The sequence below is a fragment of the Lissotriton helveticus genome, chromosome 7, assembly GCF_964261635.1.
Source record: "Lissotriton helveticus chromosome 7, aLisHel1.1, whole genome shotgun sequence".
In the NCBI taxonomy this organism is placed as follows: domain Eukaryota; kingdom Metazoa; phylum Chordata; class Amphibia; order Caudata; family Salamandridae; genus Lissotriton; species Lissotriton helveticus.
The window spans coordinates 1,229,924,911-1,229,942,803 of record NC_136068.1 but is presented as its reverse complement, the minus strand read 5'-3'; the positions used below and the strand labels follow the sequence as shown (position 1 = coordinate 1,229,942,803).

At 39.4% G+C, this 17,893-nt stretch overlaps 1 protein-coding gene across 2 annotated transcripts in view; it reads left to right on the top strand.

Moving 5' to 3' along the window:
* The window catches only part of TOM1L1 (target of myb1 like 1 membrane trafficking protein), a 653,197-nt gene extending 650,687 nt beyond the window's left edge, over positions 1 to 2,510 (top strand). For both annotated transcript variants that reach the window (XM_078654420.1, XM_078654421.1), the window contains one exon: positions 2,060 to 2,510. The gene's annotated coding sequence lies outside the window, so the exon portion shown is untranslated. The remainder of the gene's footprint in view (positions 1 to 2,059) is intronic.
* Positions 2,511 to 17,893: the final 15,383 nt, after the last annotated feature.

The window sequence follows — 17,893 nt, the reverse complement described above, 5'->3', positions numbered from 1 at the left end:
ATCTATGGCAAGGAAGAAGGAAACTTAACATGATTTTATTCAGGTTTTGTGGGCAGGCGGCCTACAAATTGGATCTGAGTCAAACCTGGTTCAACTGCCCCCTCTGCCCCCCCAGATTTTAAGTCTTATATATTGTATATGCAGGGCTACAGTATATGTGACTATTAAATACTTACTTTTGGTGCATGTGCATACATCAGTTCCAGCCAATCCCAAGATGACAGGGTCAGGTTTATATACTGGAACGTCGCATTTTGTATTCTCTGTGGTTTAATTTATTTCCGTGTATTTCATTGGCTTCTGCATTGTATTGCAGTGTTGGACTGAATGATGATCAGCATAACAACATAGCTTGTTCTTACTCACCCGTGCCCATAGGCTGGTTCTTTTTCTCGTCTTTTCAAAAAGCATACATTGCGATTTTACAAAGATAATACTTTAATTAGGGTCACTTGTTTTTGGTTGCCAGCTTTTGGTAGGGCAGATATTGGGTAGAAAGGAAAGGGAGATATGTGGTCTTGATTGTCCTTACACTAAAGCAGGAGTTGCGTATGAACATTCTATTCACATTTATATTTGTCCAAGGTAATACGGTATCATTTTCCCTCTAGGCTCAGTTTAACGGGCAAAACCTAAAAAGCGACAGGAGAAGTCCTTGAATTAATCTCAGCCACTGGGCTGTCGTTACATGGAACAGCTTCTTGGTCAGTCCTGTTCAGTGTGAGGTGAAGCTATTAAATTAGGAACCCCCGCACACAAACGCTCTGTGATGCAAAATCTTGGCGTATACCTCCATATTGGGCAAATGGTGTGTGGTTTAACTTTACTTACTAAATTGAAAGCGTACTTTGGCCACACCCATTAGCAGAACAGTATTCTTGATTCTGTTCCTCATAATATGAAATGAGGGGGTCGAAAGGCTGGGGCTACCGGGCATCAGGTGTTCTTGTTAACCTTCCTTCAAAACTAAAAAATTTAAAAACTGACCATCATATGAGTAAAGATAGAGACTTTAGGCAGCAGCTCTTAACATCACAGCTCACAGCATGTAATCAAGCACATGGCTTGTTATGTTGCAGAATTACAGGGTAAAAGCAAATGATCAGTTCAATCCAGCCATTCGGAAAGCTCAGTGGGTTGAGTGCCTGGAGCAGGCATGTATGTGTAATATGGAACTCACAAGTATGAATTGCACTAAGGCAGACGGTAACGTGTGTTCTTGAGACGTGAACTCAATAAGTATCATGATTTTACTAGGACATTTTTTCAGCACTCGTTAAGGGATTTTACACATTTCATATTATGTGTAGCTCTATATCAAATGGTAAATTTATTTTAGGATGTCTTGTTCATGTATGCCCATGTTTCCACAAAGGAAAAGGAGTACCGGTGCATCAGCTGCGGGCGCTTTGGTGCTGCTTCTGCCTGGTTACAATTTTTGTCAAATTTACTCAAGGAGTAATTTGGCAACTGTCTGTGCTTTGCGACCTGCTCACTTGAGATTGCTGATAGTATCTCATGTCGGTATGGAAAGGTTGGAGGATTATTCGGAGAAAGGAGGCCTACAGAATCACACCCTTTCTCACCGCATTGACTTGAGGGACAAATGTGAGTTTGGAACTGAAAAGTATCCCCAGGTACTGACCTTCGTGAATGTTTTAAAAGGGGTTCTAAGGTCAGAAGCCCAAATGAAGAGTAATGAACTGGGCTCCCACTCGCTCATAACTAGAACCGTAGACTTGGCTTTATTCAAGTACAGATAGCTCCTTTCATCCAGAAGAATTTATGGCAGCTTGGATAAAACCGCATGTGTTTCTAGAATGATGTTTTATCATTTTCTTATGTTTTGATTTCCCTTGAATGGTTCAGCATCTTATGTTTTGTTTGGAAAGTGCACACTCACCCCAGCCGTTTTCCGTTTTATTCACACATGCATCCATATAACGTTAAAGGATTATTTTGAAAGCCTAAAAACTACAATAAAGAAGCAAAACTATGTGAAGGAAAATGCAGTTCCTTTAACTTATTCATGAACCTTTTATGTTTTTCTTTTTTGCAGAACTATTCCAACTGATGGACAATGAAGTGCATGGTACAACTTTAGCAACAACTAAGTTAAATCTAATGAAAGTGGAACTATTTTCAAAAATATTGCAGTCTAACCTAGTAACTCGTTTTTTAAAGGCCTTTTAGTTTTAAGTAATGGGCCCTATTCCTCCCATGTTGATGTTCAAGGTAATATATTGCTCTGCCGAGACAAGATGTTCCTTTTTAGATGGTTTATAAACTAGAGTGATGTGCTACCGGACTGCATTTTCATGGGTGAATTGCATTTCATGCTTTGTGAAATGCCAAGCAGATGACAGAGATCGAATACTATATTTGTTTGGTACGCACTATAAAGCAATATTTGTGTTCAATTTATGTTTGCCTTCTAGCAGACGAAAATTCTTAATTGTATACGTTATAAAAATGTATGTAATAAAGTTGCTGTAAACTGCTGGTGACAATTTTCAGAGTGCACTGTAACATATTCCAGATACTTTCCTGAAGTGTTTTTTTGAAATATATATTTTTAAACATTGGGATAGTAAAATGATTTATGTTGAAAATAATTTGCTTGCGACAAAAATGAGTTGTCGACCTGTCTCTTAGAACACGTTTGCTGATTGTCACATTGAATCTAAATTAACCATGAAAGATAGTGACGTGAGGTTTATTGGTTCTGAGGCACACATATTCACATAAGTGCAATGACAAAAAATACCACAAAACTACATCATTAAAACCAACAATAGAGCAATATAAAATAGACAAACTACTAAAAAGATAGGATAATATTGCAATTTAACCAGATTATCGTAATTCTAAGACCCATGGATCACATTTAACAAACACCCATGGACATCGGAAATGGCTCTTGGGTAATAAACACTGCAGACAAGATTCCCATTTCGGGTATTCTGATGACTAGTTTCTGTGATGGCCTTTGGCGATGGAATATTAGGGACATAAATACAAAAGGATGCAAGCTGACACAACGGTTGGTTGAATGTTGGACGGACCTTTGCCAATATGTTTTGTTAACTTAGAATAAACAGTTTTTGCTTTCAAAGCAGAATCCATGTAGACAGTCAGCCATGCAGCATATAAAGTTATCTATATGGTGTTTTCCGACAAGCCACTCCCAGTATACTCTAGGGAACACTGGTGCTTTAAATTCTGCAAAGTCTGCTGCATTGCCTTACCTCAAAAGATTAATATGTAGCCTACAGAGACGCCATGACAGGCCACGAGCAATAAAAGCATGGGTGCCCATAGCTATCAGACATATTGACATCGCAAAGTAGAGGTGCATTTAGGCAAAGGTTTAAAAAGCCTACGGTTTGTTTATTAAATTAAACTTATTACTTTGAGTTAGGGAGCTCGTCATTCCCACAGAGGTCAACGCTGTACAACACATGGGGCAGAGGACTCCGTATTGTACACTGTTATAGTTGCCTTTATATGCGCTCCACCAAATCAATGGTTGAAAATAGCAAGAACATGGCTAGGCAGCAGACAAGAAGTATGAGAGAGCGTGGAGCTCAGCTGTGTATCCCCCTTTATACTGATATTATCCTGTATGCTGCCAATGCAAGCATTGGCCTCCTTGTTGCACCTTGCAGCTGACCACTGTTTCTTCAATGTAGGGCAACAGATGCTCATCTGGATGCCCACTGTCTCTACCTTGCAACCTTGTGGATAGAATCTAAGCTCATACGTAGCACTGTGGGATGCATGGCTGGAACAGACCCTTCATCTCAGGGTGAGATGGCCTCCATTCACCAGAGCCCCTTCATTTGACCACTGTGTACCTAGCCACAGTGGAGAAACAACCCAACGATCAAGCCAACAAGTGCCTCGATAAGCTCCACACTTATGCTACCACTATGTACCAAGGATGCTCTTACTGATAGTGTGTTGGTGCTGGCCCCACAGTTGGTGCTGAAGATGGAGCGCCAAGGTGGAAACACAAATTTAGGAGATGGTAAGCTTCCTTCATGCACTGTGAAATTCTACCTGTGTCTGGGAATTTGGCTCCTGCTGCTAATGAGCTCTGTGTTCCAATCCGATGATAGGAGGCAGGTAAGTTATGAAAAGTTTATTCTCTGCTGGACCATCAAGCAGAGCAGCAACAGTGCAGCTCACAGCTTAACTGACACTAACGCCCGGTGTAGAACCTTCACACATCAATGTTCTGCACCGATGAAGGTTCTACGACATGAGCCATAATGTCGAGGCGGGGACAGCGAGACACTACACTCTGCTACATGGAGACACATCAAGATCCAGAAGAGAATCAGACCACCAAGTGACTCACTTTGTATAGCTGAAGCTACTGGGATGGACTCATGTTACATGCCATGGACCATTCCGGGCTCCCATGCACATGGATGCTCACCCCAGTGATTATGACATTATAGCAAGGTCTGATTAAAAAAAGAAAAAAACATTGAAAATGCAGCATAGCAACAAACTAACCTGAAGCACTAGTGAATTAGGCAGAGAGAGCAACTCCCACATTCTAATAACAGATAATGGTTGTCAGAGGCGCAACTAGACTCAACCTTCGAAGGGGGGCTAACTCTTCTAATCAATTGGGCGGGACAACAATTTCAATCAATGTAAGTGGAGATCTCTTTATAGCCAATATGAGGGAAAGAAGTGCCAAGCTGCAGTTTAAACGTATTAGACAAATATAATCCTATTATGATTGACAGACTGGAGTCCGTATTTATCCCTAGATAACTCCCTTGGGCTCAGTTGTTTGGTGGTGGGCCTACTTGCTGACGCCATATTGTTGATGGGTGGTGTTTGATCCATTTGCTGCATATAGATACTTCGATTTGTAACCATTTCTTTATTTCTGTGGTTAGATGTAATTCATTATTTGACTGATTCATTGTCCGATTGAGTATGAATCAAAGTCAGACGGGTTATCATATGTATGATTTGTTTATTATATGCTTAACAGTAACACTTGAGATTAAAGGAGGAGATTGGGTGCAATAGAGAGCTAGACTTAATGTTAAAGACGGGGTAGGATATTTGGTACATTAATTGTGATTTGAATGGGCCTGAGAGGAGTGAAATGATGATCTGTCTAATAAAAAAGGTGCAATCTGCTTCAGGTAAGCACCCTGCACTCTAATGTTGTAACGTCTCTGTAGAAGAGACTGGCTTTCTTCTGTTATGTTTTTCAGTCCCAAACAGGTTACAGTTCTTGTGTGCTTCACACAGATCTTTCTACGTTTAGTAGTATTGAGGATGAACTGTATCAAAGGCAAGGCAGAGTTAAAGTAATAGGTGTGACAGTACTCCATTTTTAAACCACTGTAGTTTTAAAATCAATCCACATGGAAATCACTGCTGCTTCTGTGCGTCAGCCATACCGGAATATGTTTTTGTAGTCTGAAAGTAAGATATTTTCTATGAATATAGTATATGTATATGTATATTCACTGAAAAAACCATAGGTTATAGACCATATATAGTTAGGAATTAGCATTTAAAAAACCTTTTTTTTACTCACACAAAACCATTGAAATTCCATATATAGTTAGTTGTACTAACTATATATCGCGCACCCGCAATCCACTGCTGATCATGTCACATATTACATCATTCATGACATGGTCAGTGACATCACTGATGACATCACTGATGACATCTCAAATAACATCACTGATGACATCACTGATGACATCTCAAATGACATCACTGATGACAACATCCAGTGACTGTATGTTTCTGTAAAGTTAAAATATGTCTTACATATTGAAGAATGAGTGGATTTATAAGTGTCTGGATGAAGGATTTATTAGGTGCATGACTGACTGTATGAGTGACTGATTAAATGTGTCTCACTGAGTGCATGGGTTAGTGACTAAACTGTTTTAATTTGTGCATCATTATGTCTGTTGTTCTGTAAACTGCTGCATGTGTTGATCAGTAGCTATATGAGTAACTATATGGGTTATTGGTTGATTGCCTAAGTATTTGTACTGGAGACTGAGTGTGTGTGTGGGTGGCTTAGAGGTGTATAACTCTGTGCATAGATGTGTGAGCAGTTGATTCACTAGATGTATGGGTTCAAAAGTGCATGTGGAAACAGCTGTATGGGCGGTTGACTGTGTGCATGAGTGTTTTGGTGAGTGAATGGATATCTAAGTGCTACATGTCAAGGTAAGTACATATGTAAAACACAGTACATGTGAGAGTTGACATATATAAATAACTATGCATAAGAGCCAGTGAATGTGTGAGTGGCTGTATGGATCATTGTGAACTTGTATCAGGGATTGTATAAGAGAGTAAATATGTGTTAGTATATGTTTGAATAAGTAAGGTGTGTATAACTGTATAGTTGAGGAAATGGATGTGAGATTGATTCTTTGCATGACTGACTAGGTGTGTGAGTAACTCCATGGATGAGTGACAGTCTGTGAGTGTCTGTTTACACTGAGTGTATCTAAGTTTTTATTAGAGTCTGAAGAGATTCATCGTATTATCACATGACTAATGTCATCAGTGATGTCTTTTGAGATGTGATCAGTGATGTCATCAGTGATGTCATCGGTGATGTCATTTGATATGTCATCAATGATGTCATCAGTGATGTCATCAGTGATATCATCAATGATGTCATTTGAGATGTCATCAGTGATGTCATCAGTGATGTCATTTGAGATGTCATCAGTGATGTCATCAGTGATGTCATTTGAGATGTCATCAGTGATGTCATCAGTGATGTCACTGACCATGTCATGAATGATGTAATATGTGACATGATCAGCAGTGGATTGCGGGTGCGCGATATATAGTTAGTACAACTAACTATATATGGAATTTCAATGGTTTTGTGTGAGTAAAAAAAAGGTTTTTTAAATGCTAATTCCTAACTATATATGGTCTTTAACCTATGGTTTTTTCAGTGAATTTTCAAGGTTTTGTAAATGCTAATTCCTAACTATATATGGTCTATAACCTATGGTTTTTTCTGTGAATTTCAATGGTTTTTTAATAGCAAATATCAAAAGCTTTAAAATGTATTCTTCTTTAAATCAAAAAATATATTTTATATGTTTATTAATAAAAAAAAATGTATTATTATGTTTTGGTTCGCTCCCGGTCCGCGAACCGGGTAGCTTCCCGTTAGCTCAATTTGGTGCCGCGACTCGGTACGCGAACCGGTAAGCGTTCCGTTTGCGCAACTGCCGTGTTAGAAATCAACATCGTGACGCATCGCGGAAGCGCGACGTATCGCGTTGTCGCGTAATGCGTCTTATGACGCGCCGCGTTAGCGCACCCGGAAGTGCTCCGGTACGCGAACCGAGGCGCGAAGTGCAGCTCCCCGGAAGCGATCCGGGGCGCGGCCCGCAGCGCGTAACGTAAGCGTAACAGGTCATGTGACTTGTTAAGAAAACTTTTCATTGGTTCATTTCACTTTTGGTTTCCTAATGATGTAAGGCTAGGTCATGTGACCTAAAAATAACACTTTTCATTGGTTTAGAACTATTTTTTTTCCAAAATGATAAAAGCCCCCACCTTTTTTCTCACTCTGACTTTCAACTTTGTGAAAGGAAGACCTATTTTGCTTAGTAGAAAATGGCTTCAGTAGTAGCTGCAGCTGGTGCACCCCCACCACCACCACCACCACCAAGGAAGAGAGGACCACCTCCACAGTTCCTTCCCAACACAGAGGAGGAAGAGGATGAAGAAGAGGAAGAGGAAGTACAGCCAAGGCAGTTTTTACGTGAGGAGCCCCGGATATCTCACCACAAAAATAGTTTTATTTGGCAGTTTTTTTCTTTTCCTCAAGGACAAAAAAAAGTGAATGCTCGCTATGTGACATGCCTCATATGCAAAGAAGATTTATCTAGAGGCACAAATAAAAAGTATAGTTTCGGCAACTATACTATGCACCGTCATATGCAGAGGTGGCATCCACTGAATTACAGCATGGCAGAGATGCGTGACCTCCAAGACAACCCACCAACTCCTGTGGCCAGTACATCGGCACAGGTAACTCTGTCGGGGCCAGAGGCACGGGAAACAGTGCCAAACATTCAAGAAAATGTTGTGCACATGAAGATAGTGTGTCTTTATTGTGGTAACTTACTCTCATGTGCAAATATGAGTATCAATTTGATAAACAGAGCATATGAAAACCACAAGTGCTCAAAACCCCCCAAAAAATAAAAAATAAATTGCTCCTGTTGAGCCCTTCCTAATGCCTGTTTTTCGTTGTTTCCCCCCCAAAAAACCAAAAAAAACATAAAATTGTTCAAAAAAAAAAAAAAAAAACATGTTCAGAAAAATAAAAAAATATATAAAACAACAAAAACATTAAAAAAAAGTTCTTTTCAGAACTACCTCCCCTTTATAAAAAAATTGCTAGAATGTTTAGCACTCTGGCAACCTCTATTTCTTTTGGTTCGCTTCCCGGTTCGCTCCCCGGTACGCGAACCGGGAGCGAACCGAAACATTTTTTTTTAAAAAGAAGAGTAAGTATAAGGGAAGTAAACAGAGAGTAATGTTAAAAGAAAGACAGCTATAGGGACTAAACCAGAGATACTGTTTAATAGATCTATTTACCGAAGAAAAGATGGAAGAGGGTATAATTGTGAAAAACAAAATAGATAAGGAAGGGAAAGAAAAAAAGGAGAGTAGAAGAATAACAAAGAAGAGTTTCTTAGAGAATGTGAGTGAATGTTCAAAATAAGATTAAAACATGTGGAATAACAGAGAGAAAAAACAGAAAGCAGAAAAGAAGAAGTAACAGAAAAGGAATAATTGAAACAGCAAAGAAATGTAAATAACATAGGGGCATATTATCAACATAGGCAATAAAAGTTTCGCAGCTTTTATTGGCAGAAATGTGTCGCTAAAGCCGCTTTTGCGGCAGAAAACTGCCGCTAAAGCCGCTTTTGCAGCAGTTTTCTGCCGATAAAAGCAGCAATAATTTTATTGGCTGTGTTCATAATATGCCCCTTAGTGTGCTTCAACTACACAGAGAAAGCATAATGAACAAGTAGTGAAAGAGTGATCAGTCAGAGACACTAAGAGTAATAGAGACGGAGTGAGTGAACAAGAGTGAGGAGCTATGAGAAGAGAGGGACTGAGAAAAGGAGTGGAAGGAGTAGAGTAAGTAAGTAATAGAGAAAGGAATGAGGGAAGTAGCAAAGGCAGGAAAGTGAGGGTTAAAGAAATGAAGCAGTGGAACTAATAGTAGTTAAATGTGATAGAAATGTAACGAAAAGAGTACAAAACATTTACCTTATAATTGTCGTTAACTTAGTCTCTTGTTATTTTTATACTTTCAATCTGTGAAAGAGAGAACAAACATTTGAAAAATATTAAAACATGTATTTAAAAATTAGAAAAGCAAGGGAAAAGTTTGAAGGACAAACAGTTTTTCAACAACTTTGACACTTACAGAAGCCTCTGCTTCTCCAGGCCCCCTACACAGTCCTAAAGATATACATTTTAAACTAACAGTATCTTGATGCAGATGAAGTGAGGCCTATCTTGGAACATGGTGCATCTTTTGCACTGCTGTTGTCTCACAAAAGTGACGCAATGGCAGCGCAAAAGAGGTGCACAATCATCATAAAACTGTTCCTAACATTTTAAATGATTATTTCAGGATGGCAATAAGGTGTGTCCTATCCAGACGTTTGTTTCAGGTGAGGCCTACTCAGGGTTGCAGATGACATTTAGGCTTGTTGAAGAGTACAGAGGAGATAATACATGTGCAGGCCTACCAATAAAGTTCAGACCTCCTCTGTTTCCCTGGACAAGCCTAAACTTCATCTGCACAATGTGATTCGTAATGTTAGGAAACACAGGTAATGTATTTGAAAAACGTGCAATTTCTTTTGCTCATTTCACAATCACATCACTTGTGTTTCCTTTGGTTAGGTATCTCATTGTGCAGATGTAGTCCAGCATATGAAAGAGTACGCACTGCATGCAACAACTTTGACACTTACTGAAGCCTCAGCTTCTGCATGCCCCCTACACAGTACTAATTATATACATTGTAAAGTGACGGTATCTTGCTGGAAATGAACTGAGGCCTATCTTGCAACATGGTGCATCTTTTACACAAAAGTGACGGAACAGCGGCGCAAAAGAGGCACACAGCCTTCATAAAACTGCCCTTAACATTTTAAATGATTGTTTCTAGATGCTGATAAGGTGTAGCCTATCCACAGATTTCTTTCAGGTGAGTCCTACTCAGTTTGGCAGATGAAATTTAGCTTCTTGAAAAGTACAGAGGAGATAATACATGTGCAGGCCTACCAACGAAGTGAGTCATGTCCACTGCACTCTTGAACAAAGGCCAGACCTCCTCTATCTCTCTGGACAGGCCTAAACCTCATCTGCACAATGTGATTCGTAATGTTAGGAAACACAGGTAATGTAATTGAAAAATGTGGAGTTTCTTTTCCTCATTTCACAATCACATCACCTGTGTTTCCTTTGCTTAGGTATCTCATAGTGCAGATGGAGTCTAGCATATCAAAGAGTACACAGAAGTTCAGCAGTGTATACAACAATTTTGACATTTACAGAAGATTCAGCTTCTTATCTTGTTGGAGATGAAGTGAGGCCTGTCTTGCAACATGGTGCATCTTTTGCATCACTGCTGCATCGGTTTCATGTGGCACGGGACTTTACAGCATGACACATCTGCCTAGATGCATCAAGTTGTAAATATGTCACCACATAGCAAATCTTTTGCACCGCCGCTGCGTCACAAAAGTGACGCACAGTGACGCAAGAGAGGCATACACCTATCATAAATCTGTCCCTAACATTTTAAATGATTGATTCAGGATGACGATAAGGTGTGGCCTATCCAGAGGTTTGTTTAAGGTGAGGCCTACTCAGGGTTGCAGATGAAATTTACGCTTGTTGAAGAGTACAGAGGAGATAATACATGTGAAGGCCTACCAATGAAGTAAGTCATGTCCACTTCACTCTTGAACAAAGGCCAGACCTCTTCTGTGTCCGTGGACAGGCCTAAACCTCATCTGCACAATGTCATTCGTAAACTTAGGAAACACAGGTGATGTAATTGAAAAATGTGGAATTTCTTTTCCTCAGTTCACAATCACATCACCTGTGTTTCCTTTGCTTACGTACCTCATTGTGCAGATGGAGTGTAGCATATCAAAGACTACGCAGAAGGTGAGAACTGTATGGAACATGGCTATGTAAGTCAAATAATCAAAATCTAAATTTGCCAAGCACACATGGGGGTGTATTTACAAGGACCTTCCACCACGGGGAAATGTCTTTAATTAAAATGGGAAAAATAACATCAAAGGGACTCAAATGCCTTTTAAATATACCCCAAGCAACCTATGAAACTCTAGCACTACATATCAAGAAACCTAATTGATTTCAAAAATCGTTTTTAAACACATCATCTAAATCAATTATATACCTACATTCAAGGGGAAATGACTTAAAATGGCCTAAGACACATGAAAGCGTCTTTTTTTAAGGCCCTTGCAACATTTTTGGGTCACTTTTAACATGGCTATGTTAGTCAAAGAATTAAAATCTAAATTTGCCAAGCACAGATGGGGGCATATTTACAAGGACCTTGCACCACGGGGAAAGGTCTTAAATTAAAATGGGAAAAATTACATCAAAGGAACTCAAAAGCCTTGAAAATATGCCCCAAGCAACCTATGAAACTCTAGCAGTACATATCAAGAAACCTAATTGATTTCAAAAAACGTTTTTAAACACATCTTGTAAAGCAATTATATTCATACATTCATGGGGAAGTGAGTTAAAATACCCTAAGACACATGAAAGCATTTTTGTAAGACCCTTGCTCCATTTTTGGATCACTTTTAACATAGCTATGTAAGTCAAATAATCAAGATCTAAATTTGCCAAGCACAGATGGGGGCGTATTTACAAGGACCTTGCACCACGGGGAAAGGTCTTAAATTAAAATGGGAAAAATAACATCAGAGAGACTCAAAGGCCTTATAAATATGCCCCAAGCAACCTATGAAGCTCTAGCAGTACATATCAAGAAACCTAATTGTTTTCAAAAATCATTTTTAAACACATCATCTAAATCAATTATATACCTACATTCAAGGGGAAATGACTTAAAATGGCCTAAGACACATGAACGCGTTTTTTTTAAGGCCCTTGCAACATTTTTGGGTCACTTTTAACATGGCTATGTTAGTCAAAGAATTAAAATCTAAATTTGCCAAGCACAGATGGGAGCATATTTACAAGGACCTTGCACCACGGGGAAAGGTCTTAAATTAAAATGGGAAAAATTACATCAAAGGAACTCAAAAGCCTTGAAAATATGCCCCAAGCAACCTATGAAACTCTAGCAGTACATATCAAGAAACCTAATTGATTTCAAAAAACGTTTTTAAACACATCTTGTAAAGAAATTATATTCATACATTCATGGGGAAGTGAGTTAAAATACCCTAAGACACATGAAAGCATTTTTGTAAGACCCTTGCACTATTTTTGCGTCACTTTTAACATGGCTATGTAACACAAAGAAACAAAATCTATTTGTAAAACACTTGACACAAAGCAACATTTTAAATACACAACTTTCTTCATAATTTTCTCCCTAAACCATACTATTCTCTATCTAAATTAAATGAATCTTTTCTCACCTTAGCAAATACTTTATGAGTTTCAAAACAGTCTCAGAAACACACCAATTTGTCTTTAGCAGAGCAAAAGGTATGCACTCCAGAGTCTGCAGCCATAAAAAGCACAGAAAAGCTGTAATTCATCACACATATCTCTCATGTCACCCAATCAAAACTCTTCCCTCACTTAATCAACACCCTTCCCCCCTCTGCCCTTTCTGCCTTTTTTGCATAGCAACCACCTCCTGAAAGACCTCTGATGTTTGCAAGTTCACACAACAATGTTTCAATTGAACTCTGAACTCTCAGTACACCTGCATATCCAGTGCAATCTTTCATAAAATGATTTTTTCTTGACCATTCAAATTACATCTTTCAAATAACTCATCCATGCACCCTAACTATCTGTTTTCAGCAATCAAAATCCACCAATCACTGCTACTGCTTCATTAACACAGAAACTCCACAGTTTTTTTCATTTTAAACTCTTATTTTTTCAACTGCCATTTCATTGCCACACTTCATCTGACTGCAGCAGAACCTCCTCTCACCATGTTTTCTGTCTGGATTGTTGGACATAGTTACATCTACTGGGCTCAAAGGTATACTGATAACAGAAATTTACCTAACCTCAATTTACAAAATGTGGAAATTAAGTGGATTGGCCAAAGAGGATTAAAATGTCACCAATTGATACCATTGGTGAAAACCTTTTTGCATTTGCCAAAACCTGACCTGTTAATTGTGCACTGTGGAGGTAATGACTTGGGCACTTTGACTGGGGTAGGTCTGGAAATGCTTTTAAAGGACACCTTTGAGCAATTGATGGCACTTTTTCCTCAAACTGCCTTGGTATATTCAAATATATGCCAAAGACAGAAATGGAGGTGGTCGAACCAATTTTGTCCACAAATTGAGAAATCGAGGAAGCATGTAAATAAGTCTGTTTCAGCTTACATGAGAGACCATGGAATGGGCTCCATGTACAACAATAACTTGCGTTACTACATGCAAGATATCTACAGAGGAGATGGAGTTCACTTCTCAGATAAGGGGAACAGAATTTTCATCCTCAATTTAAGACTGTGCATTGCTACCTACTTGTAGGTACCTACATCAGCCACAGGACCCAAAAGCTCTTTTCAGAGCTACCCTACATCTGATCACTCACAATTATTATTTTACTCTAACTTTTTTCACAAATTTTCAACAAAGTACGCTCCCCGGAGCGCTACCCGGTACGCGCACCGGACGCTAACCGCGCAAATTTTTTTTTTAAATGGTTTTTTTTCGCACATATGGGCCTCCTCAGCCACCCTCAGAAAACCTAGGGGGTCAAGATACGTCTACCGTGCCCCCTTCTACCCATTCTGAACATTATTTGCCCTCCATCTTGTATCTTAATTCGACCGAAACAAAATGGTGGACTCCCGTAACGCTGCCGGTTCGCGTACCAGGGCGCTCACCGGGAAGCGCTCCATTAAAAAAGGTGGGAAAGTAATTTACAGAAAAAACCCTGGAGACAATGTCACCAAATATAGATTAACTCATACTACATACCAATCCCTACCATTTTCACAAATTTGGTTGGAATTCCATTTAGCCATTTAGCCTGTAGACCTCTCTAAATACCCTGAGGTAAATTACTTCACAAAACACATCTGAAGTGTTGGAATTGACAACCAATTAAAATGTTACTTTCATTTTCTACTTTTTTTACCTGACATTTGATTGGTTATGTACCTGAATATATATAAAAAAAGAGAGAGAAACACAGCCATTTTGACTACTACTTCCTGAACTACATTGCAAGATCATTTTTACTCACAACTTAAACTTGTTTTTAAAAGGTAAGATATTATTTTATAAATTTGAAAACATTTTCAGATAGTTATATACTATCCCTCTGTAAGAGTTAGACATTGAGAAAGGCTTGTTTATTATAATTATGGATTGATTTAGGTTTCTGTGGTATAATTATGAATTTACATAGACTTTTTCACAGGCACTTTTTAATAGTACTACTTCATGCCTCAAAAGTACCTGTCAGAACTTAAACCCAACAGTGCCCTATCTCTACTGATATATTTATTTTTTATTCAAATTTCAGCACAAAAATGCAAGGAGAACAGAACGTTTCTTTTGAAATTGTCCTAGACATGAACAATGAGGAAATCATTGAACCCATTGACTTGGAATTCATGGATGAATCACGAGACCATGAACTTCTACAATATGTAGAATCTGTGGATTATTTACTTCATTATGATGACGGTCAAATGTGGGAAGTTATGTTCACTCAACAAGAGGACATATCGGACAGTCAAATGTTAGACGTTCTATTAAATTTTGAAAAAGAATCAGAAAAATAAAATTATATTTAATATAAAAAAATTGTTTGAGTCTTTAATCATTTTTATATGTAATTCATAAACTAGTACCAAATTGATTATAATGTAAAGTCAGACTTATAGTATACTGTGCACAATTCCAAAAATACATTTATATTTAATAATCATTAATACTGCTACTTAAATAAAAAAATAAAAAAACCAACAAAAAGAACAATCAATAAACATACAATATTTCAAAATATCATAGTCTATCATTCTTTTTTCCTTATAGTACGCTCCCCGGACCGCTTCCCGGTGCGCGTACCGGGCGCTCCCCACGCAAAAAAAACAAATATTATTTTTTTTTGCCTCGCGGGGCCCTTTTAAAGCCTCCACATCAAACCTAGGGGGTCAGGGAGGATCTACTATGCCCCCTTATGGTCATTTCCCCCTTTGTTTTGGCCTCCTCTTGTCTCTCGATCCTACCGAGAGACAAGATGGCGGCCGCTCCGGACTGTTTAGAATGTTGACAGACACCGGAGAGCCAATCAGCTTCGCTTCGCGAAGTTCCGTTACGAGTCAAGTACGCGAACCGGGGCGCTGCCCGGAGCGCGCTTACAGATATATATATTTTTTTGAACGTTAATTTCTCAAAATCCACTGGAGCACATATCTCGAGACCTAGCAAAGGCACATCGGGCTAACAGTCCCTACAATTTTGCCAAGTTTCGTGCAAATCCATTCAGCCATTCGGGCTAAAAGTGAGGCCAACCGCCCTATGGAAATTAACATGGGAAAAACGCGTTTTGGGACCCCCCTTTTTTCTCGGCCCCCCCCCCCAAATTTTCAGGGGTTGCTCAGAAACAAAATGTTCCATTTTCCTGAAAATTTCAGCCAATTCCGTCGACAAACGCCAAAGTTATTAGACATAGAATTTTCAAAAATCCCATAGAGAAAAAATCCTAACTATATATACCTACTGGCGACCGCCAGTAGGTAATGTATATGTATATGTATATGTATATGTTTTGAGGTAGGTCCTTCAATTGTTCTGTCTTTTTGACTAAAAACTGTCTGTTATCAGCCAGCGATTAGAGAGCTTTCTTGGCTCAAAGCCTGTTTGGTATAGGCAGGGTTTTAGGTAAGGCTTTTAGAGTTCCTTTTCGACAAGGTGTTGACTGTTCTGGTTGGATTAACTGTAGAGCTAGTCATGAGAACTTGGTTCTGAAGGCGATTCTGCTGGCCCACAGGCATTGAGGAAGGTCTGATGAAGCCTTGATGAGATTAAAGGTGAGTGAATGTAGATCTTTTTGTGTTTTGTTATATGGTGAACTTACTGAGCTTCTGGAATTGTGGTTAGGCAGTGGGAAGGGAAGCAAGAAGAGTGAAATTGGTGGGTGGGAAGTCATACAGGTTTGCCCTTCAAACAGCAAGAGCCAGTGGAGAGGAGGCATTCAGCTGTACTGCCAAGGAATCGAAATCTCCTAAGGAACTACCAGTTCGGACATTATGGATGACGGACCCTTTTCCCTCTGAAATCTTCTAGCAAGGCTGTTTTTTGTGACCTTGAGGCATCTCATCAGGTCTGCAGGCCCTCACCAGCTCACTCTATTCACACCTTTTGCCCCATGTTAAGTGATTTTGGCCACTCTCCACTATTCAGGGAGTAGTAAGCTCTCCAGGATATAGGGCAGGTCTCCCTTGAGAAAGGCAGATGCCAAGTTGCAAAGATTGTTTGCTTTATTGGTTCCTTTCAGCTTTCCATGCTACCACGTCATCAGTCTTTTCAACAAATAAAACATCCCAAGAGATTCACCATTTGGAGGGTGAGGAGCAGCTACTCCTGAATGTGTGCACTGTGTAGGGATGGGCAATGATTGAAAATAATGTATATTTACACCAATGATTATACATTGAGAATCAAATATGCACTTGTTTAGTATCCACAAAATGCATGTTTTCTGGAGTCAACTAAACATATATGTAGTGGAAAGACATAAGATAAGTCATTTAATGTAGGAAAAACATAATATCGCCTGAATATACTGTTGCACTGGTAATATTCCCTGTGGGGTGTGCCATCATTGTGCCATTTTCTGAATGCCCGATTGCGACTATTTTGTGTCCCAGTTTTTGCTTTTGCTCTAGGCTCACGCTAATATAGCAGGTGCAGAGGCTTACACCTGTGCCTGATACAAACGAAGTTCTGGAACTGTCCTGTGACCTGGATGAGTTCACCAAGTGTGCCCTCATTTTGCTGACAGTGGACTTCCAGCCTGTCATGGGCTTAGCATGAACAGTAGTGGTGGCAACATGTCATCTTTTGTGAATTCACAGTAATGACCAGACCTATCTGTCTGGCAGACCTCCCTCGTGTAACGATTTGCAGCAGTATGTTACCTAGATCCTAGTACTAACATCCCAAGTGGATTTTGTGTGTTTTAGGCTTGTGTAGAGCATGCAGCGTGTGCATAAGTGAGCCAGAGTTATGCAGGCCTGTTGGTCCCATTTTGGAAGCCCTTAGCCTGCTCTTGTGCACAAACTATAGGTAAGATTGTTTTCACAACCAGTGGAAGAGTATTTCTGTCAGTCCTGAAAATAGAGGGAGGAGATAAGACTCCTTTACAAATTCACTTGAAGAGCCCCTGCTGAGTGGAGTTGCTGATTCATTTTCCTATGGTACTGCCGATTGGTAGGTGGTCAGGTGGGACTCTTGTCCCTGTTGTACAGTGTGAGAAAGATATTTTAGGTGAGGCTAGTCTTTTGTCTTCATCCTGATCACTATTCAACGTGGCTGGTGAACAAAACAGTTGCAGAAACCTCACGCCTCTTTGGGCCACTGTTGTAGGTACTCTA